The sequence below is a fragment of the Mercurialis annua genome, linkage group LG8, assembly GCF_937616625.2.
Source record: "Mercurialis annua linkage group LG8, ddMerAnnu1.2, whole genome shotgun sequence".
NCBI lineage: Eukaryota > Viridiplantae > Streptophyta > Magnoliopsida > Malpighiales > Euphorbiaceae > Mercurialis > Mercurialis annua.
In genome coordinates, this window is record NC_065577.1 from 13,393,271 (window position 1) to 13,416,303 (window position 23,033).

At 35.8% G+C, this 23,033-nt stretch overlaps 1 long non-coding RNA gene across 1 annotated transcript; it reads left to right on the top strand.

Annotated features, from left to right (window-relative positions):
* The first annotated feature begins 699 nt into the window (after nucleotides 1–699).
* On the top strand, nucleotides 700–2,521 carry LOC126659869 (uncharacterized). The gene is made up of 2 exons (XR_007635131.2): nucleotides 700–1,929; nucleotides 2,062–2,521. It is a non-coding gene; the product is annotated as an uncharacterized LOC126659869 (long non-coding RNA).
* Nucleotides 2,522–23,033: the final 20,512 nt, after the last annotated feature.

A 23,033-nucleotide genomic window follows, 5' to 3' on the forward strand; every position in this document is an offset into this window, starting at 1 on the left:
TTATTAATGTAAGAAATTATCAGTTTAAACATAATATTATATATTAACTATCCATATTTTCTAAATAATAAATTAAAAAACTATTAAATAATTTAAGATTAATTACATCTAAAAATTTACTACATTTGTAAATATTCTAAATTTATTTATATTTTTTAAAAATTATCATATAAAACCACCATCATTCCAAAACAATATTGCAGTTTCAAAATTTGGCGAATGTTTGATGACTTGGAAAATGATGATGATAGACCTGATAGAAAATTGTTGCAAGTGTTTTTTTATATTAAATTATCATCTTTTTAATCTATTAGGGATTTTCATTTGAAATTCGCGGGATTTTAAACGGCGATAGATTTGAAAAAAAATTGATAGGTGATAATTTATATGACAATTTATAAAGTACGTGATTGAATTGTAAATAGTGTAAAAATTCTGATTTTATATATAATTTATCCAATAATTAATAATCAACAAAAACTAATTAATTTAATTTAATTAATTGAAAAATATAATTAATAATATTATTTCGATGATGCTAACTAAAGCATCTGTACAAATTTAACCAGTATTAATCTTTATTATTATTGTTATTTATTAAAAAAATGCGAGACCTATTAAAAAACTCTTACACCATACTTATTAAACAGTTTAATGCTAATTATAAACCTTATATTTTCTCTCACCATAGAAGAAAGTATAATGGTGAATGCAATAGAGGGCTATTAAGGCGAGTAGGTTATTTTCTTTTAGAAAAATTTATTTATCTATTAATTTTAACAAATTCTTGAAAAATATTATGAACTTTAAAATTTGTCCGATTTTGTGTTTTTCATACATTGTGAATTTTATCTTTTAGTTCATTAATGTGTGGCCAATCTTATATATGATAAACTGCTAGCTGAATTTTTCCTTTTTTCTTTCATACATATTTGGTCCCATTTTGTTTGCCATATGAGTTATCGCTGTCTATAAACAGAGTGTACAGATCTATTATCTCCAAGAAGCTTGTTCTGATGTCCTCCATGACGTCATTTTTCAAAATAATAGATCCTATTGAAGGCGTTACTCTTCTTTTGCTTTTTTGGATGGATTCTCTCACACACCATCGACAATGTGAAAATCAAGATCCAAGACAAGAAAGGTGCCCTGCGATCGATCGAAAATATCAAAGCCAAAATACAAGATAAGAAAGCCGAAGATTTGAAGACTTTGTAAACATTGTCAATCTCAACACGAGAAATCAATTTTTGTTGTTCAAATGGATTTGGAAGCTGCGATTTGCTAACCGAAGCTCGCTTTTTTTTGGAGTAATCTCCATGTGTTCTTCTATTTTAAATTGGGATAATATTTGTTTGGGTTAGGTGAATCTGTTATCTTTTATTTGAAAATGAATAAGGTAATCTTGTTGTAGGGATTTGGTGATTTGGAATGTGTTTATTTCAAATGTTCGATATAAAGTGGGTGATGAGTCTATGATTGATTTATGGAATGATAATTGGATGGGCAATGAAATATCGATTAATTTATTCCGAACTTTTTATAGCCTCTCAAATCAAAAGCATGGTGCTTTAAAGTGTATTATTTTTAATGGATGGCGTTGGCGATGTCGGTTGCATGAGGCGGAGATGAATGTTTTTATTAGTCTCAGAGATATTTTTGAGTTGCTGAATTTTATGGAGGGGAATAATAATACATTAGAATGGAATTCAGGAAGTAAAATGTACTCTAGGGTCTTTTTGTAGGATGCTAAATAGCAACCTGCTGTTACATCAGATTCTGGCCGGCAGTTAACTGCTGTCATTTTGCAGCAGCCCGTGTTTGGACAGCAGCTCACAACTGCTTATCTTTAATTGTGGACAGCAGTTATGACTGGGAAAACGGCAGGTCATGAACTGCAGCGGATTGTGGGTGGGTCATGCAAAATTGGTATGTTTTCTATGCTTTGGAAATTTCTTGCTCCTCCAAGAATTAAATTCTTTATGTGGACTTCTTTACATGGTAGAATTCCAACAAGAGTTTTCTTAGCAATTCGAGGAATTATTATTATGAAAAATGCAGGTTGTTGCTTTTGTGCTAATGTTGAAACTCAAGATCATTTATTTTTGCGTTGCGAGTTTGCTACTTTGGTTTGAAATGGGATGCTTCGAAAGGTTGGATTTTTATGGGGGAAGCCTAATTCGTTTGAAGATTTCTATCGGCAATGGTTGCATCTGGTGCCGAAAGGGAATTATGTGAAGTTATAGGAGCTTTTGAGGATTATTCTAATATAGGAATTATGGAACTGCAGAAACACGAAGATTTTTCAAAACAAGAACATGATGGCAGAGGATATTATCTACATTAGTTTTCTTAAGGCTTCAAAAGTTGTAATTCTTCTTTTCCTTATTCGGGAATGGACTTTTTTAAAAGTCCAGATTGTATTTTATTTGGATGATTTTTGCTATCTTGCTTAGCCGTAGTCTATAATGTGCTTTTTAGGCCACTTCTTATGCGAACTTAATGTTATTTAGCTTTGCCATTTTTTATGGATTTTTATAAAATTATACTTTCATCAAAAAAAAAGTTTGATATACCGGAAGCAATATGCTGGCCATATAAGTAGTTATCCGTCTGAATGTTTGGATAATCTCGCGTTTGTTGGAAAAATAAAAATAAAATTATTAAAATATAACAAAAAGAATATTGTTATAATTTTCTTATATAAATTATATTCATTGCTAACCGCAAAAATATCAGGTTTAGGAGAATCAGTAGAGATGATATCTTTTTGTCTTGAGCTTTAAATTGTCATTCTGTCTTAGGTGTATACTTGACAAAATGAGAATGACATGATTGCACCTTTTTGTTTAATTGTATTGTTTGGATCACATCAATATATATTTCATATCCATAAAATTTATATTTTAGTAGATTAGATTATTATTAATGTAAGAAATTATTATTTTAAAAATAATATTAAATATAAATTATCCATGTTTTCTAAATAATAAATTTAAAAACTATTAAATAATTTAAGATTAATTACATCTAAAAATTTACTACATTTACAAATATTTTCAATTTATTTATATTCTTTTAAAAACCATCATTCCAAAACAATATCATAGTTTCAAAATTTGGCAAATGTTTGATGACTTGGCAAATGATGATAATAGAACTGGTAGAAAATTATTGCAAGTGTTTTTCTTATATTAAGTCATCACCTTTTTAATTTATTAGGGACTTCCATTTGAAATTCGCTTGATTTTAAACGGCGATAGATTTGAAAAACATTTGGTAGGTTATAATTTATATGACAATTTATAAAGTACGTGATTAAATTGCAAATAAATATAAATTTTTTTGTTTTTATATATAATTAATCCAATAATTAATAATCAACGGAAATTAATTAATTTAATTAAATTAATTGAAAAATATAATTAATAATTAATTTCGATGATGTTAACTAAAGCATATTTACAAATTTAACAAGTATTAATCTTTATTATTATTGTTATTTATTAAAAAAATGCGAGACCTGTTAAAACACTCTTACACCATACTTATTAAACAGTTTAATGTTAATTATAAACCTTATATTTTCTCTCACCATAGAAGAAAGTATAATAGTGAATGCAATAGAGGGCTATTAAGGCGAGTAGGTTATTTTCTTTTAGAAAAATTAATTTATCTATTAATTTTAATAAATTCTTGAAAAATATTATGAACTTTAAAATTTGTCCGATTTTGTGTTTTTCATACATTGTGAATTTTATCTTTTAGTTCATTAATGTGTGGCCAATCTTATATGATAATCTGCTAGCTGAATTGTTCCTTTATCCTTTCTTACATATTTGGTCCCATTTTGTGTTTGGTTAATTAACTTGTTTTATTCTTTACTGATTGGGTTGGCAGATGTAGTTTGTTTGCCTTATGAGTTATCGCTGTCTATAATCAGTGTGTACAGATCTATTATCTCCAAGAAGCTTGTTCTGACGTCCTCCATGACGTCATTTTTTAAAATAATAGATCTTATCGAAGGCGTTCTTCTTCTTTTGCTTTTTGGATGGATTCTCTCAGACACCATCGACAATGTGAAAATCAAGATCGAAGACAAGAAAGGTGCCTTACGATCGATCGAAAATATCAAAGCCAAAATCCAAGAAAAGGAACGAAGATTTGAAGACTTTGTAAAGTCTTTTTTGTTTTAGACTTTGCTCTAGGGCAGTATCCTTGCTTGTATTTACTAATGATGTTTTTATTCTTTCTTTTGAATATAATCTTTTTTTCTGTAATGTGTTTGATGCATTTTATTTATGCGTTTTTCTGTCGTTTAATTCTTACCTTTGTTCAGCTTATTAAGAATTATTTGCCTTTGGCTTTGTTTGTCACCATATATTCGTGGAATAACCAATTTTTAGGTTCTTAAACTATACCTGTTTTTTTTTTCATTCGTTCCATAAACTATTTGTTTTCCTTATCCAGTCTTTCAATTTAACAAAAAAATCATTTTCGATTCCTTAAATGACGAAAACGATGCTGTTTAAGGTAACAAATTGCATTTTCGAAAATAATGAAACAACGTCGTTTTTATCGTTCAGGGACTTGAAAATGATTTTTTGCTAAGTTAAAGGACCAGATAAGTACAAAAAGTAGTTTAAGGACTGGATGAAAAAAGGTATAGAATGGGTTATTCCTATATTCTTTCCTTAAGGTTTTTACGTTCAAGTTTTTGATAGGAATGCATTTCACTCTTTTTGCTTGAAACTTTTATGTTTTTGTTCGGAATGTATTTCATTCCTTTTGCTTGATTTTATCAAATTTTTGGTTGGTTTACCAACGCTTTTTATGGTGTTTTTCATGGGGATAACTCGTCAGTTTTCCTCTTTTTTGAATAAAGTCTTAAATGAATATATGAAGAACTATTAAAATTAGATAGTTTATTGAATTTTCTTGACGGAGTAAGGGTAAATTTCATTAAAATAACTGGTGATGGATCATCACTTTTGTGGAATTGAATACATAACAAGGAATTAAAATTGCATAACTAATGGTAAATATTACATATAAAATGAAATAACTCCTAGTAATTTTAGATCTTCCTTAGGTTATGTAACACCCCGTATTTTTCCGACTAGTTCCGTTAACTTTATCGATCACTTTGGGGTTAGTTTGAGTGGTTCGATCACTTAGAATCGTGGTTCGAGGGTTCCAAACCTTTTGTATGATGTTTCGAGATATCTTCGGTGTGGCCTTGGGGTTCGGAGTGGTCCCCAGCTCATTTAAAAAATTAATTATTTTTTAGGTTCCAGTAGCTTTTCACGGGCGCTACGCCTTAAGGGTCGCGGACGCGACATGTATCGCGGGCGCGATATGTGTGTAGCGCGCTCAACGCGTGCACTGTTCAGTTCGCTGATTTCTATTTAAACTCCCTTATCTCGACCTAAATCAGTTTTACTGTTCAGGTTTCTCAGAGTGGCTGTTTGTCGGCACAGTTGCAAGTGCAACCGGTTTTGATTGATAGGATCAAAGCTTTACAAGTTGAGGATTCACAATTGAAATGGATTATGGATGAGATCCATTTAGATGGGAATTCAGAGTTTGTGTTTGTGGATGGAGTGCTCAGGTACGGTTCTCGACTGTGTGTTCCGCATTCGGATGGTTTAAGAGACCAGATTCTAGAGGAAGCACACAAGTAAGCTTACAGTGTTCATCAGAGTTCTACCAAGATGTATCATGATCTCAAGGGTACGTACTGGTGGAGCGGAATGAAGAAGGATGTTGAAGAGTTTATGTCCAAGTGTTTGACTTGCCAGCAAGTAAAGTTAGAGCACCAGAGACCGTTTGGTTATCTGCAACCGCTACCTATTCCAGAGTGAAAATGGGAGTATATCGCTATGGACTTTGTGGTTAGTTTTCCACGTACCTAAAAGGGGTATGATTCGATTTGCGTGATTGTTAACCGTTTGACCAAGTCAGCTCACTTCTTACTGATCAAGGTTACGAATCAAGCTTCGAAGTTGGCACAATTGCACATCGATCGGATTGTTAGTCTCCATTGTTACCAGTGTCGATAGTTTTGGATAGGGGTTAGGTTTACACCTCTCGCTTTTGGAAGGCCTTATTGGAATCTTTGGGTTCGAGGATGAATTTCAGTACTTTTTTTCATCCTCAGACAGACGGCGCAAGTGTCGAGATGGCGCCTTATGAGGCTTTGTATGGGCGCAAGTGTCAATTTGCTATCTGTTGGGAAGAGGTCGGCGAGCGTAAACTTTCTAGAGCAGAGATTATCCAAATTACCTCTGAGAAGGTACCTTTGATCAAGCATAGGCTTGAGACTGCTTTTAGTCAGCACAAGAGTTATGTTGATCTTAAGCGGAAGGATTTTGAATTTCAGGTTGGCGACTATGTGTTTCTTCAAGTTTTGCCTATGAAAGGCGTTGTTCGTTTTGGTGCTAATGGGAAGTTCACACTAAGGTTCGTTGGTCCGTATGAGATTACAGAGAGACTTGGAGCAGTTGCTTACCGTTTGACTTTCCCGCTAGACATATTGTTGGTGCATTCGGTGCTCCACATTTTGATGTTGCAGAAGTGCGTTTCTGATCCTTCTCAAGTGATTGTACCACAAAGTGTTGAGATTGAGCAAGAGCTGTCTTATGAGGAGCACCCTGTGAAGATTGTTGATACGCAGGTGCGTAAATTGTGGAATAAGGAGATTCTGATGGTCAAGGTTCTGTGGCGGAGTCATTCTGTTGAGGAGTGCACTTGGGAGACGGAGTCTGACATGCGGAATCGTTATCCTTTCCTCTTTCCTTGAGGTACGTTGGGTTTGATGTTGCTTCGAGTGTTTTGATGCTATGTTAGTACTTGGGTTTGTGTTATGTGTTTTACTTTGGGTGTTATTTGCATCTTACATGTGTTTTGTGCTTAGTTGTGTTCTGTTAAAATCGAGGACGATTTTGTTTTTAAGTTGGGGAGAATGCAACACCCTGTATTTTTCCGACTAGTTCTATTAAGCTTATTGATCACTTTGGGGTTCGTTTAAGTGGTTCGACCACTTAGAATCGTGGTTCGAGCGTTCCAAACCTTTTGTATGATGTTTTGAGATGTCTTGGGTATGACCTCGGGGTTCGGAGTGGTCCCGAGCTCATTTTCAAAAATTAATTATTTTTAGGTTCCTATAGCTTTTCGCGGGCGCTACGCCTTAAGGGTCACGGTCATGACATGTATCGCGGGCGCGATATGTGAGTACCGGGCGCGACGCGCGCACTGTTCAGTTCCCTGATTTCTATTTAAACTCTCTGATTTCGACCTAAATCAGTTGTACACTCTTTTAAAAACTCTTAATACGGCTAGAGCTCTGATTTCACTCTTTGCCATACCCCTCGCTTGCTAGTTTGATCTTTGTTAAGTGTTCTAAGCTTATTTCTCTTGCTTAATTTATTGGTTTCTTAGTCTTTTCGATTTGATTCAATAGCTCTTGTTTATTCAATACTTTATAGGCTGATTTGGATCTATTATTTATGGGTTTCTCCTATTCGGTTGTTCTTAGTCTATTTTCAAGAGGCATGAGGTTCAAATCCCTTATGTCGAATTGAGATTGTTAGGTTTTATGTTAGTCCAATTCCTTGAATGTTATGGCATGTTGTATTTTCTGTTTTGGCTCGAATGAAATCTAAGATTTCATACTTTGGGTGTTAATGTTGATAATTGTTGTTATTCATACTTGTTTGGCTTGGAATCGTTGGATAGGCTAAAGGCTTTATAGATTAGCTTATTATTATGGATTAAAATTATGATTTTCTTTCTAATTAAAATCTGGAAATCCTTAGAAGATTGTATAATATGTTGCTAATTATAAATCATACATTGGGTAAATTGGAAACTTTGACTATAACTAATCGCTATGTCAAATTAAGGTTTTTATTTAGAAATTCGCTGTTTTAAGGATATGTAATTGTGGCTGGAAAATATTGTTAAAAGTATGAGTTTATAAAAGGGGAATAACTACTTTGGGTGTATATTATATGGTTAGCTTATTGATGAATTTGGATATGCATTGCCTAATCTATGTCAATTACTTAGGGTGGTTTGAATAAACTTACTAAGTGCTGAAATTGTATTATAAAACAGTTTTGAAACTTTTAAAAAGTTGATAGATTATCCTAGGTGGATGGATAAGCAATTGATTTTATTAGTTGTAAGGCTTGTAAGGTGTTATCCTGTTGCGTAATGGATTGCTAGGCTATTTTAGTTTCAGGTTTAACGTTGAAAGCTATTTGAATCATATTAATTCCATTTAAGGTGGTTTATTAAGTTGTATATACTATGAGTAAGATTTGTCAAGCGTTAGCAAACTTCTTGGATTGTTCTTACTTTGGTGTTGTTAAGTTTGGTATGAGTTCTTTCTTTCAAATTAATTTTGATTTATTAAATGATTCGATTTACTTTGGTTTTGAATTAAAGGATTTATACCCTGGGTTTGCTATGTCATACTTTTGATCGGGTCAGACTTATGTCGCCCGACATGTTGTGTTGAGCTATTTAGTGGTTAAGGCCAACACACTATCTTGAGAACTTCAATTGTTTTAAAAGGGTTATTTAAGAACTTCAGATTTGATTTCAAAAGTAAGAACTCATCTATGCTTAACTTGCTTCAATTGTTTATGTGGTTTGTATGGCTTCTTTGGTTTTACTTTGGTTGTGAATTGAGATGCTAGTCTTTTCTGGTGTCTAGTATTCTTAGAGTTAGGGGTTGAATGGATTTTAACATATATCTTGTTTTTAGACCCGTCATCTGCTCGTGTACGCAGGGTTAACTTGCTTGCCAAGGTTATCACGTGGATACGTAAGTAGTGAGTTTACAATGTTATTTATCGCTTTATTAAATACCATAAATTATTTTAGTATACAACTGTTTACGGACTGTTTTTAAATGATTATGGATCTGGATTGGAACGAGCTACTCGATAGGCGAGTATTGAGACTGTATGCACCGGTAAGTACTTTGGGATTGGCTGACCAATGTCTGGTCCACTTTGGGATTCGATGAGGAATTGTTCCCATCTACTTTGGGTTATACTTTGAGATTTCATTTCAATACTGCATTATATAATCAAGTATATAAGTATATGAGTATAAAAGGATTTGGTTTGAAGGTTTTAATCTTAATTAATGTAAATAGCATTATGAACTCATCTTAGTATATCTGACCCTGTTGTTTTCCCAATTTTTCCAGGCTTATGATTTGAGAGCGTTGGTCGATCTCTGATTTTCTTGATTTCCCTCAGAGGTTCTTTTATTTTAATAACACTAATAACTTTTTTATACTCTAGACCATAGTAGAACTAGTTAGTCATTTATGATTATTTTTATATTTTGGATTGTCAGATTGGTCCAATTGTTTTGTAATTACCGTTGGCATGTATACTTTGGTTTATATTGTTATATATGGCATGCTGTTGAATCTCGGATTTGAGCCGTGTATTTATATTAGAACTGCCTATATAAATTGTTAGACTTAGGTTGGAGTCTCGGTTGCCCCGAGCAATATTTTTCTGCAGGTTTATTATATTGTTTGTTTATCTGCGAGGCTTGCTACAGGTTTTGGTACGAACATACCCATACCCTAGCGCCGGTCGCAATCCATGAAATTGGGTCGTGACAAGTTGTTCGTATTCCATGTTCAGGGAATGGTTCTTCCGAATGAATTGGTGAGCATGAACATTCCTGCTTTGATGACTTGGCTGATAATATAAGGTCCTTCCTAATTGGGTTTAAACTTTCCACTTCCAACCTCTCCTTTCTTTACTTCTTTCTTTCTCATAACTAAGTCTCCCAAGTTGAAGTTTTTCTTTTTGACATGGCTATTAAAGTGTTCAACCATTTTATGCCCGTAAGCCTCCATTCTTTATATCTGACTTGTTGATCTTTTCAACTAGGAGATCTAAGCTGTTCATGAGCTCTGCTTCGTTCGCCTCTTAGTCCAGCTGGTTGTCTTCAATTCTAGGTGTGGGTAAGCCAATTTTGACCGAGATTATTGCTTCCGTTCCGTTGGAAAGGGCGAACGGGGTTTCTCCTGTTGGTTCCGCAAGGGTGGTATGATAGTTTCATAATACGCTGTAAAGCTCCTCCACCCATATTCATTGATGTTCGGTTAGCCTCCTCTTTAATCTGGCCATGATGATTATGTTTGCTACTTCAGTCTGTCCATTAGCTTGCGGATGGTAGACAGAAGTAAATCTGAGATCAATCTGGAATTCTGCACAAAACATCCTGAACCTGACTGAGTCAAATTGTATTCCATTGTCCGTGATTAGCACTTTTGGAACTCCAAACGCACAAAAAATAGATCTGAAAAAAAGTTAGTTATCTTCTGTTGGGAGATGGTTGGTAGGGGTTCTGCCTCTATCCATTTAATGAAATGGTCGATTGCGACTACCAAGACCTGTTTTTGGCCACTTGCTGGAAGGAGAGGTCCCAGGATGTCCATCTCCCATTATGCGAAATGCCACGCGCTGCCAATGGGCTTCATTTCCGAAGCTTGTTTTCGAGGCACAAAGGTATGCTCCTGACAAGGCCAACATCCTTTTACCAGTTCTTTTGTTTGCTCCTTCATCGTAGGCCAATCATAACCTTGTAGTAGGGCTTTTCTAACTAGTGTGGATGCGCACATGTCCCTTCGTGGAGCTCTGTCAAGATGTAGTTTCCTTCTTGATCGTCAATGCATTTAAGCCATGGATGACTAGACGATCTTTTGTATAGCTGCCCATTATATATCCCAAATTTTGATGCCAGTATCACCATCTTTCTTGCAGCTTTCTTGTCTTATGCGAGGAGTTCGTTAGCTAAGTAAGCCATGATTGGGATTATCCATATTTCTTTGTCGTCGACCATTAGTACTTCGCCTTCTTCTACTTCTTCCTGAAATCTCGGTAGTTTCTTGATTATGAAGGGAATGTTTTTCATCAGGTCGATGTTTTTTTTTGCGGCCCATTTAGACAGCTCGTCTGTCCGTACATTCTCTGACCTCGGGATCTGTTGGATGGTCCACGATCTACTTTCTCGGCGAAGATCACCTTTTCTTTCATATATTTCTTCAAAGTCCGCTCTTTTACTTTTAAGTTTCTGGTTATCTTATTAACGACCAACTAAGAGTCGTTGTGTATTTGGGCCTCCATGATATTGAGTTCTTTATACAACTGCAGTCCGACAAAGAGTGCTTCATATTCTGCTACGTTGTTGGAGACCAGAAATTGGAATCGGCAAGTATTCCATTTGGACCCTCCCGAGTCCTTTAATTACTAAGCCAATCACTTCTCCTTCGGTACAAACGGCACCATCAACGTGGATCTCCCATAGGGTTTCTTTGTTTTCCAGTGGTTGGGGGAACGTTAGTTCGGCGATGAAGTCGGCTAACACTTGAGACTTTATAAATTGCTTGGCATTAAAGAATATTCCCAGGCTTCCTATCTTTACTGCCCGCTCGGCAATCATTCCACCTGTTTCGGCCTTTTGGAGAGCTTTCTTAATGGTTGATCTGTCCGCACAATGACTTGATTCCATTCAAAGTAATGTCGGAGCTTGATTGTGGTGGGGCATACGCACAACGCTAACTTTTCTAGCTTCAAATATCTTAATTATGCGTCCCTCAAGACCTTTCTGATGTAATCGATCAAAAATTGTTCTCCTTCTTTCTCCAATACCAATACGACGGCTATACTTTTATCTACGCAAGAGATATAAAAGTATAGTACATCGCCTGTCTCTAGCCTCGCCATGAGAGGTGGTGATGTCAGGAAGACTTTTAGTTCTTCAAATGCTTTCTAGCATTCTGACGTCCAGGTGAAGTTCGTGACTTTCTTTAGCGATTTGAAAATGGTAGGCATCGTCTTGCCGAGCAAGACATGAATCGCCCTTGTGTGGTGATTCGTCTGTTGAGTTTTTGTACCTCATGTATTCTTTTTTGTGGCATCATTGAGAGACCATGTATCCCAAAACAATTCCTGCTGGTACCCCCCGAACACGCACTTTTCCAGGTTTAGCTTCAACAGGTACTTCTTCAATGTTTCTAAGACCGTCTTCACGTCTTTGGGGTGGTCTTCCGCATTGATGCTTTTCATGATCATGTTATCCATATAAATCTCCATGTGCTTCCTTATTTGTTCTGTAAATATGAAGTTCACCAATCTCTTATATGTAGACCCAACATTCTTCAGTCCAAAGGGCATCATCTGGTAGCAGAATAGCCCTTGGTCTGTTATAAAAGATTTCTTCTCCTAGTCTTCTACTACCATGGGGATCTGATGGTATCTTGCCTTGGCATCTAGGAAGGAATATAAAGCATGTCCAGCTGTAGAGTCTACAAGCTGATCAATGCTAGGTTGGGTACCTATCCTTCGGACATACTTTATTCAGATCGGTGAAATCTACGCACATTTGATAAGTGTCGTTGGATTTTTTCACCATTACCACATTCGCTAGCCACTGGGGTTAATGTGCATCCTTTATCACCTTCGTTTCTTTTAATTTCCTAAACCTCTTCTACGATTGCTAATTGTTTCTCAAGTGAGTGTCTCCTCTTTTTCAACATCACTGGTTTTGAGTCATGTACTATGTTCACCAATGGCAAGTAACCTTCAGATCTACTCCAACCAGCTCGTATGTCGTGCAGGCGAATGACTCTTTGAGGCTTCAGATGGTGTCAGCTAAGGATTTTTGGACTTCTCCATCAAACTCATCTCCAACCAAAATTTCTTAACCAAGGAACAATTCTATCTTTGTCGTGTCGCCATAGTGTTCAGCTCTCTCTAATTTTCTGGTGGTTCAGCTGTCATGATCGTTAAGGTGACGTGAACCTTTTTTAGGGTTGTGACATATGCCTCTCGAGCCGACTTTTGACATCCCCTCACTTCGGCCTTGCTATCTATGTCGGGATCTTCATCAGTAGGTACCTCATGCAAATAGATGCGCAAGTGTCATGTAGCAAAGGTCTGCCTAGGATTGCATTATAGGCTTAGTCCATTTCCACCACAATGAATTCAGTTTGAACTTCATTTAATAATTCAACGTCGCCCAATTGGACATCTATCTCTAGTGATCCTTCTACATTTATGGATTTTCCACCAAGTTCTACAAATGGGGTGGAGACCTGATTTAAATCTTCTTTTCTTAGTCCGACTCTCGTGAACACTTTCGTAGTTATCATATTGACCGAGCTCCCTGTATCTACTAACATTCTGGGTACTTAAAAGTTGTTTAGGATCCCTTTTACCACCAGTGTGTCTTCATGCGGCAAGGCCAGACCTTGACCATCTATCTCGGAGAAAGATATGAACTTCCTCACATCTGGTGCCCCTGGGCTTATAGAGTTAACTGTTCTGGCCGCCTTTTTCCTTGTCGTGTTGCTATCTTCTCCAATTGATCCTCCCATGATCATATTGGTCTCCTAGGTGCATCTTTGTGGTTTCAGTCTTCTTAGCGTTCCCTTTTTCTGTCACCTTCCATATTTTTATCTTCGCCCTCCCTTTTGATGAACTGGGAAAGGGAGCCTCTCTTTCTGAGTTTCTCTATTTCCTCTTTTAAGTGCCAGCATTCGTCCGTGGTGTTCCCGTTGTCTTTGTGGATCTCACATTATTTATTTTTCTTCCTTTTATGTTTCGTAGCCGAATTCATTTTTTCGGGCCATCTGACCTTCTCACGGTTGTATTTCACCCATAATAACATGTTGGTGCTGGTGGTGTTCAGAGGGGTGTAACATCTTTCCTCGTCTTGTTTTCGCTTGCCTTTGAATCTATCATTCGTTTTTTTTCTCCATGCCTTCCTTCAAGAGAGGATCTCCCGTTCAACTTTTCGCCATACCTTCTTCCAGAGGAGAATATTTGATTTCTCCTTCCACCGTGTCGCAGAGGGATTTGTCTGTGACTGTCGTCTACCTTGATATGCGTGTAGGAAATGGTCATTAGTGTGGTAAATGATTTTGGAGATTTTGCTTGCAACTCTTTTCTCAGATCGGAGTTTATGGTTCCATTGAGCATCGTTGTGTATGCGATCTCTTGGCTTAGGTCTTCTATCTACATCGCCTCTTTATTGAATCCTTCGATGTATTTTCTGGGTGTCTCACCATCTCTTTGCATGATAGCTTGCAGGTTCGTCGATAACTTCTTCTAGGGGATGCAGGCCACAAACCTAGCTTGGAAAAATCCCTTAAACTGTTTAAAAGTGAGCACTAAGCCTGGCTTGAGGCTTTGGTACCACTCTAGAGCCAGGCCCTTGAACGTGGTCGGAAATAGCTTGCACAACACATGATCCAAGTTCGTATGGATGTTGATCACTACTTGAAATTTGTGGACATGACTCTTGGGGCATCCCGTGCCGTCGTAAGATTCTAGCAACTGCGGATATTTGAATTTTGCGGGAGATTCGTGGGAATTAATGAAATCCACCAAAAGTGAGTCGCTACACAAGAGATATCAATATTTTCACATCTTATCCCTAGTCGACTCATTTCTAGGCGCACCTTATCTTCTAGGTGCATTTCTTCTCCTTTGGAGTTAGGTTGTCCTCCCATCCAATGATTATCGTCTGGTATGGATATCGGTGTGCTTTGCTTTGTTGAAGTTTCTAGGACCTTTTCAACGTTGGCTGGCTCCTTCTCTTTATCCACCATAGTCACTGACTTCTGGATCAGATGTTTTTCTAGCACTGACCCTGGGATTGCTGTGACACTGTCTACTTGATCTCCTTTAGAAGGCTGGTAATTTCCAGGAATGCCTTAAACATGGTTTGGATAATGATTGGTTGATCCGTCGGTATTCTTTCTAGAACTCCAACTGGTGGATTTGCCTGTCTGGTAGGATGTGAATCACTTGTCTCTCCCTCTTCATTCCCTGGGGAAACAAATTTAGTGTTAATTGTTGGATTTATTTAGGTTCATAACGCAACAGAATTTCAAAAATTTATCTAAAAACCCAAACCAAGATCCATGTAATTCGAATTAACAGAATAAGTACTTACTTGTATGTCGAATTCAACAGCAATGTAGGAAGGAAGGAGGTGGTTCACTTTGGTGATACCTGGCCTCGGATCAGAAACGCCTCCAAAAGAACGCGTCCTCTACAAGTATCCACATGAACAGACCTTAGCCAAAACTAGTGCTTGTGTGCTAGCACTATTGCTTCACAAGCAATTTCGAATTTTAGTGATTTAGTGAATAATGAATTTCGTGATTCTCAAACCAATTGCTTAATGTGTATTTATAGTGATAAACAACACTAGGGTTTGAGACAAATTCGAATTTCAATCTCATTGCAATTCTACAAGTTTATGTTTTTCAAAAACTCCTTTTTGATAATCATCCATATATATTAATTACTATATTTATTATCTTCCAAAAATAATAAATTAAGGAAAACACTTATCCTTAAATTTCGAATTAATATATATATATATATATATATATATATATATATATATATTACGAATTATATATATATATATATATATATAATTAATCACTTAATCACATTGGACTTGTACAACCCATAACTGTTTTGGGCCTGTTCTTAGTGTGCGACCCTGTAGGTTCATATAACGTTGGCAGTAGGCTCGAAATCCCTATTTCAGCCCACAAGTCATAAGTGGCCTCTAGCAAGACATTATGACTACCCAAGTTATACGAATATCGATAATTCGATTTAACCATTTACAATAATATTTTAATCCCTTTGTCACTCGATATCCAGATTGAATATAAGGCATAGTCATGTCATACTTATAATATTCAATCATTAGTTTCTTGACTCTAAGTAGACTGAAAATGATAACTCCTTATCAATTAGCATGGCCATGCATTTCCTTCAGTCTATCTTCTTCAAGGGGCCCATAGATATCTTACTCAAATAAATGAGGGACAAATTCCTTCTCAGTCACTCACATTTCTCACATAGTTACTTTCATATCCAATGACAATCTATTCCATTATCCTGTTAAAGATAATGTAAGACTGTATAAAAACATGAAATAGCTATGTAGAAATCCATGATGATTTCAAGGTCAAAGGATTATACTAATAGAACTGTAATGAGAATTACTTATGACAGTGATCTATGTAGTATTCTCACAGTGGGTCATCCAGTGCCTTATTTCTCAAATAGCACCTATGATTTGACTTAATATCTCATATACATGATTAGTAAAACATAATCATCAGTCAACATCATACTAGTCTCAATGTTCTATTAAGACTAGGGATAGATGGTATATAATTCTTTTATTAAACCAAAGGGTTCTACTATCAAGTCACATACTTGATGACCTTAGAAAGAATTATCCATTCAAGTATTTTAATCATTAATATAAAATGATAAAAACTGCCAATCAATAAATAACAAAATGATAAAGTCAAAACATGGTCAAACATGATTGACCTAGTGCATATCACTAACATTGATGGCCCTTCTCCTTTGGCCCCATCAATAAGTGAAGGCGGTGGATCATATTCAGGTGGTTCCATCATTGAATTAAAAGCTGTGAAAAGAAATCTGAAAAGAACAATGAAACAATAAGTTCCACGCTTACCGCACCAAATGATACAAGTCAAAACTTATGAGGTTGCCTCTTTAGTATTTCCTGCACAAGTAACAATGTAAGCTCAAAATGACCTCGTGCATGTGTTACATGAAAGCCGCTCCGATGCTTAAGTCAGTAAGGGTTTTATGGTAGGTAAATGAGTGTATAAGTAATTTGGACTAAAGAATGATTACCTCCGCAAGCATCGATAGGCTTCTATTTATAGGGCCTCTGATGACCACTTATTCTCTTATAGATCGTGGGTATAAGTCGTGATCTTTGGTTAGTTCAAGGTCACATTCTCCGACTATTCAGGATAGTGGGATAACGGGGTTAGCCTTACCAGTCTGGTATTTACATTAGAGGCGATGCATGTGATCGAGATGGGCGACGCCCTTATTTGATTTGGGGGAGGACCGCAATTAGGGCCTTCATGCGGTTTTATGGGTGAACTAAGATCATAAGGGGGAGCGTGGATTCGGACATTTCTAGATCGGTATCAGATTCCAACACCTTTTTTAAGAACAACATTAAAAACTATTTGTTCCAGATAGTCACCTTCCTCGTCTTCCTCGATACCATTTGTCAAAAGACCTCGATCTTCAAATTAATACACCAAACCAGACCTAACCCGATCAAAACCATAAAATAAAGCATAGAGGCTAAGCAAAGGTTCGACTCACAAATCAACACCAACCATCAAGGTTAAGCCAAAGAAACGCATGCTAACAAGGATGTAACACCCCATGTTTTTACGATTATTAACTCGTCCTACGTGACTTAATTTGCGGTAGTTAAAGTCAAGGAGATTGGAAAAATATGTTGGATTTAGAACAAGAAATGTATATTTTAATTATCGGGAATTGATAAGTTAATTGAAAATTTAACTTGGTTAAGAGTGGGATTAACGGACAAAAGAAACACTGAGGTTAAGAAAAACAACAATAAAGAAATAAAGGTTCCGGGATAATTTTTATTATGTCAAAGTCCATTATATAAAGAAATTATCGTCAAAATTTTATTTAATTACAAAATCAATTTGCATATAATTGGATGTTAAGTTTATGATGTGAGGTGAAGTGTAAGTTTGGAGAGACTTGCATGTTTTTTTTACCCATTATCTCATAAGTATAACTACTTAAGTCTCCACTCACTTCACCATTTTTTCATCTTAAGAACAAAATTAGAAAACCTTGATCATCTTAATCGTCCATTTTATGTGAGATTAAGGTGGAATTTCAAGAATTGGACTACAGCTTGCAAAAATCACATAAAATAATTCTTGCTCAAAAATTTTAAAATTTGGAGGAGTGACTCTTGGAGGTATAAAGTTCAAACTCTCTGAATGATTTTCAGTTTTGATGGGTTTTGTTTATTATTTGGTTGTTGCAAAGATTATGTGATTTTTATATGCAAAAACATGATTTAGATGTTCTTGATGGTGTTTAATTAGTTACATGTTATTTGATTATGAAAATATATGGTGTAAGTTTTTGAAATTCAATATATGCAAGATTAATTTGAGTTGACTAATAATAATGAGATTAACTACAAGAAATTGAATAAATATGGAAGTTCAAGAACATGATCTTGAAATCTTTGCATGTTAAAATTTTCATGGGTTGATCATGAATTTATTTACATGGGTACGCTTAAAAATTGATATAGTATGACTGGTATGATTTTTTTATCAAATTTGGATCAACATGTTAAACATTAAAGTTTAGGGGCTTAAGTGCCGTTTTTGGCAATTGAGGACTAAATAGAAATTTTACAAAATTGCATATATTATGTATCCTAGGGGCTGATTAGACATTTACTAAATAGAAAGTTTAATTGAGTTTAGTTGCGATTTGGCGAAATCGTAAGTGCAGGGACTGAATTGTATTTTTGGCAATTTAACGGGCTAAACTGTATTTCTGTCAAAGCAGGAATTATGAGTGCCTTAGGGGCTGATGTTATATTTAAAATATTGATTTTTGGTATCTCCTTTGATTATGGTAATTTTTATTGAATTTAAAAATTAGGCACTAAAGTGCGTTTTTACAAAGTTTGTGGATCAAAAGATAATTTACTATTTTGGAAAATAATTGCTTTTGGGGCTGTTTTATTTAAAAAAAATTGGTAAAAATATTTTATTAAGAAATAAGATTTCATTTTGGATAGTTTTTCTTCAAAAAGCATTTTTGACATTTTATGACTTTCACGAGTTATGTGTTTCTATGAATTGTGATGTTATTGAGTAATGCCTTGCGTGTTGTTGTGTTTTGGATGTCGCGTGTTACAATTGTAGAGTTAGGCGTGGTAAATGTCGAAACGATTATTACCTTAGTCGTATTGTGTTAGATCCGCCATTATTGAGGGAGTCGTCGTTGGAGTCAGTGTTACCTCGAGGAGCAATCTAGTGATGGAGATTATACCGCGATTATGTTGTGTCTGTGAGTTTGCTATTTACTTTGTGTATTGTATTTATAAGTTGATTGGTGTGTTGCTAATATGATTAATTATATTACATTGCATGCGATATGGTTTTGCGAAGATGTTTGTTATATCACCTCGATGTTTGCAATGATGTTTGTATTTGGCTTAGCGATCCGAATAAACGATCAACCAAAGAGAGAGAATAAAAACAAGAGCAAAGAAAGAGAAAAGGAAGAAAAGAAAATTGCAAAGGAAAAAACAAAGGTTTAAATAGAAACTGGGGAGGGCAACCGAAATGTCAGCTCAATAAATGAGCTTAACAAAAAGACAGCTCAATAAATAAGACAAATGTCAATTACAAACAGAAAAAAGACAACCCATGTCAACAAACGTCCACAAGAAGCCACCAGATAAATAACAAATCAAAAACCGAGCATATAAACACATGAAACAACATGGTAAAACTCGGATTTTAATATGCGGAAACCTAGGGGGGCTTTTGATAACGCACCAAATGGACCAACCTCAAAATGAGACACCATCAAGTGAGATAGGCATAACCGAATCAGGCATGATAACCGAACATACATATCTGAACATAAATTGGCAAACCAAATCCGTAAACATACTCAGACAAACCAAGCATGACAAGGGAACACGACTCAAGCCACTAAAGGACCTGCTTTGTCTACCGAACAGAGCCTCTTCTGATTACAAGGCGACAAACTCACATAAGGTACACTGACAAATACCTTCCATCCCTGCACAGACAAAGAGAACAAACAGATTAATGTCGAGGATAGCCAAACATGTCACTATCAATCATTAGAAAAAGTAGGGGATAGTATAGAAGGCCTCAGAAAAGTAGGTAAAAAGGTTAATACTCTTTTTCTCTCAACTCATAACTCACTTTCACTTCCTACTTCTTTATCCTACTCAAACAATTATTGACTTGACCGTCGGAGAGGCTTATCAAAATCATCTTCCGACATCCTTTTAACGGTCGTGTTGTGGTTTTCAGGTACCTATCTGAGGACATTTCGGACCCAAGGCTGCCCACGTGATTCGTAAGTTATCACTAATCTTAGAGGTTTCTAGCAAGTAGCAAATTCTGGATGGTCTGGAACATGCATAAAGTCTAAAACCAGATGTCTAAGTTAGATTGATTTTATTAGGTGATCTTAAAAAACCTATACAACTGTTATTACTTTATTGTATTACTATTAGTCCTAAGATGTCTAAGTGACTGACTGGAATTGCATTATTTGGCTAATTTATTTGATTATTCCTTTAACTGGTTAATTTGATGTGCTTTTGGAATGCGGTAAACAATGCTGGCAGGCTCAGGGACAGTTTGATATACATACAAGGTTAGTGATACTTTTAAACCTCGTTGACTTTGAGTTCCTAGTACTCGCGCAGGTTTTGACCATTGGTCTGGTCAGAATTGGCTCTCGGTCTGATCATAAGAGTTGTGTGGCTCGTCGATCCAGTTTTACTGGTTTGATCCGGAAGCGATTTTGAGTTCGGGTTAACTCAGAATCGGCTCTGGAAGTTGATGGTTAGCTTGGCTCGTGGGCCCGATATATACACTATGTTACATTTTGGGACTTCTATATCCGTTTTATATCGGGCTTGGCCCGTTATAAAGCAGAAACATAAAATACATGAAAAACAGTAATTCTGGGTCTAAACGGAATCTAATTCTGAGGTCAAACGAGCCCAAAAACCTAAATTGAAGATCTAGGAGTCGTTTGGAAGATCTGGGAGTCAATATGAAAACATGATTCATCAAGAACACGGCGCCAAGAGGAGGTGGCGGTGCCAGCAGGTTGGAGTAGTGCGCCCTAATTATAGTTGGCAGCGGCGCCAACAGTGATGGTGGCGGTAGTTCTGGGCAACAGGTCCGGGGATTCATCTTTTGGTTTGTTCTCACTCGTTTCAGGTTTGTTTTTCATACAAAAGTATTCAAAAGCGTATAAAATCTAACAAGAAATCCAAAAAATACATTATTGAAGTGATTCAACATGATTTGGACAAAATTTGATATATGGACAACAACTATTTTTAGGGTGTTTTTATGACAAAAACACTTTAAGAAAACCTAAAAACATGCATTCTAAGGTATTAATTAATTAAATTTTTTAATTTAAGCATAAACATGATTAATTAATTACAGCAAATTAATATACCTATCGACGATTTCATGGCAATTTGGCAATCAATTTATTAAGTCTAGCATGACAATTTTAATGGAAAAAATCAATGATAAGCTAAACATGCATCCTAATTAAATCATGGCACATGAAAATTAAAGGAGCAATAATAAAGGGTCCTCTGAATTACCGGTCTGAGTTCTTGGCTCATTTGCTGGCGAAGTGGATGCGGATACAGCTTCGAGTCCGTGCAGGGCTGTGTTCTTGGAGAATCAAAGCATTCTTAATGATTTCAGGACTAGATTGAAGTGCGATTTGTGCGTGGTGTGGGTGTGTAGTTCGGCCAATTAGGGTTTCTTTGGAGGAATTCGAATTTTGCTATGTGCTTTTTACCTTTCTGGTCCGACCCTTGACTAAACTGACTTAATGTTGAAAATATAATGATCGATGATCAGGGTCTAGGATTTAGCTAGTCTTCTAGGTTTTAAACTGTTTAAGTGATAAGCCTTTAAGTATTAGGATTAGATAAAAACTCTATTTAATTTATTAAATTCGGATTTACACTTGAAGGCTAAGCAAAAAGGTGATAAAAATGCATTTTGGTGTCTGAAAGTGTCAAAAAGGCTACCGAGACCCTATAGGTTTGGTTATGGTCAATTTCAGTCCGGTAAACTTGCAAATTGCCCCATAAACTTCTAAGACATTCAAATTAGTCCAATTTCTGGACTTAGACTACAATCTCTTTGGATTTTTATGGGTTATTTACGGCTAATTATATTTTAATCTTCCAAATTTACAACTATGCACAGATTACGTTAGCTTAGATTCCAGTTAGACAGATTTCTCTAGAAATCATCATTGGACGTTTCAGTACCTTATCACTTTTTACCTGTCCGGAAAAATAGGTGTCTACAACCGTATTCTGTCCTTTCCAGGTGGTGTACTCGATGACATCCTAGGATCCATTGGGTTTGATGCCACTACCGAGCAATGTCAATGTGCAATCGAAGGCAGAGGATTTGTTGAATGACTTGCAACTCAGGCGGTTCACGCAAACTTATAGCAGGCAAACTCACAATATAAGCAGGCTGCGGATGGAAAGCATCTTTTTATTTAGTATGTTTGGACTGTTCTAAACAAGTAGCGGTTTTTGGTTGGTAACTACAATAAATTGTCTACTAAGAAGATTTGACCATTGTAGGTCATCGAGAAAATCAAATGGAATGCTTACCATCTATAGCTGCCTAGCCATATCCGAACGGCTGATGTGTTCAACGTCAAGCACTTGATTTCTTTTTCATGGTGATTTTTCTGATGATGAGGCTTCTGCAAATTCAAGATCGAATTTCTTCTATCCTGGCGGGAATGATGCGGTTGCGGAAACGTGTTTTGTGCTTATGGAGAATAGAGAGCGCACAGTGGAAGTTTCCTAATTCTGCCGAAATTGGAGGTGTGCGATTTGTGCAGTACCTAAGTCTAAATATATTGGAAACGGGCAAACGATCATTTGGACCTTCAAAATTGCGTTTTGTGATTTTGACAGTTTTTTAGACTTTTCTTTTATTTCGTTTTACACCTTTCTTTTGTTTTGGTATTTAAACAGTCTTATAAGTTGATGGACATTAGTTTTGGACGTTTTAAGATATGATTGTTTATTTTTCAAATATCGTTATTCTTGCGAATCAATGACGTTTGATGCTTAGATTCTAATATTCTACTTTTAAATCAATAGAGTTTAGAAGTTAATTGTTGAATTATTTTATAAATTAAGAGCTTTTAATTATCATTATGTTTATTGCTAACTTCCACTCCATCATTAAAGTTGGAATCTCGTAATTTGCCTAGTGTGATTTTAATTAAGGCTTAATGTCTTAAAAAACCCTGACCTTTCATCCCCTTTTC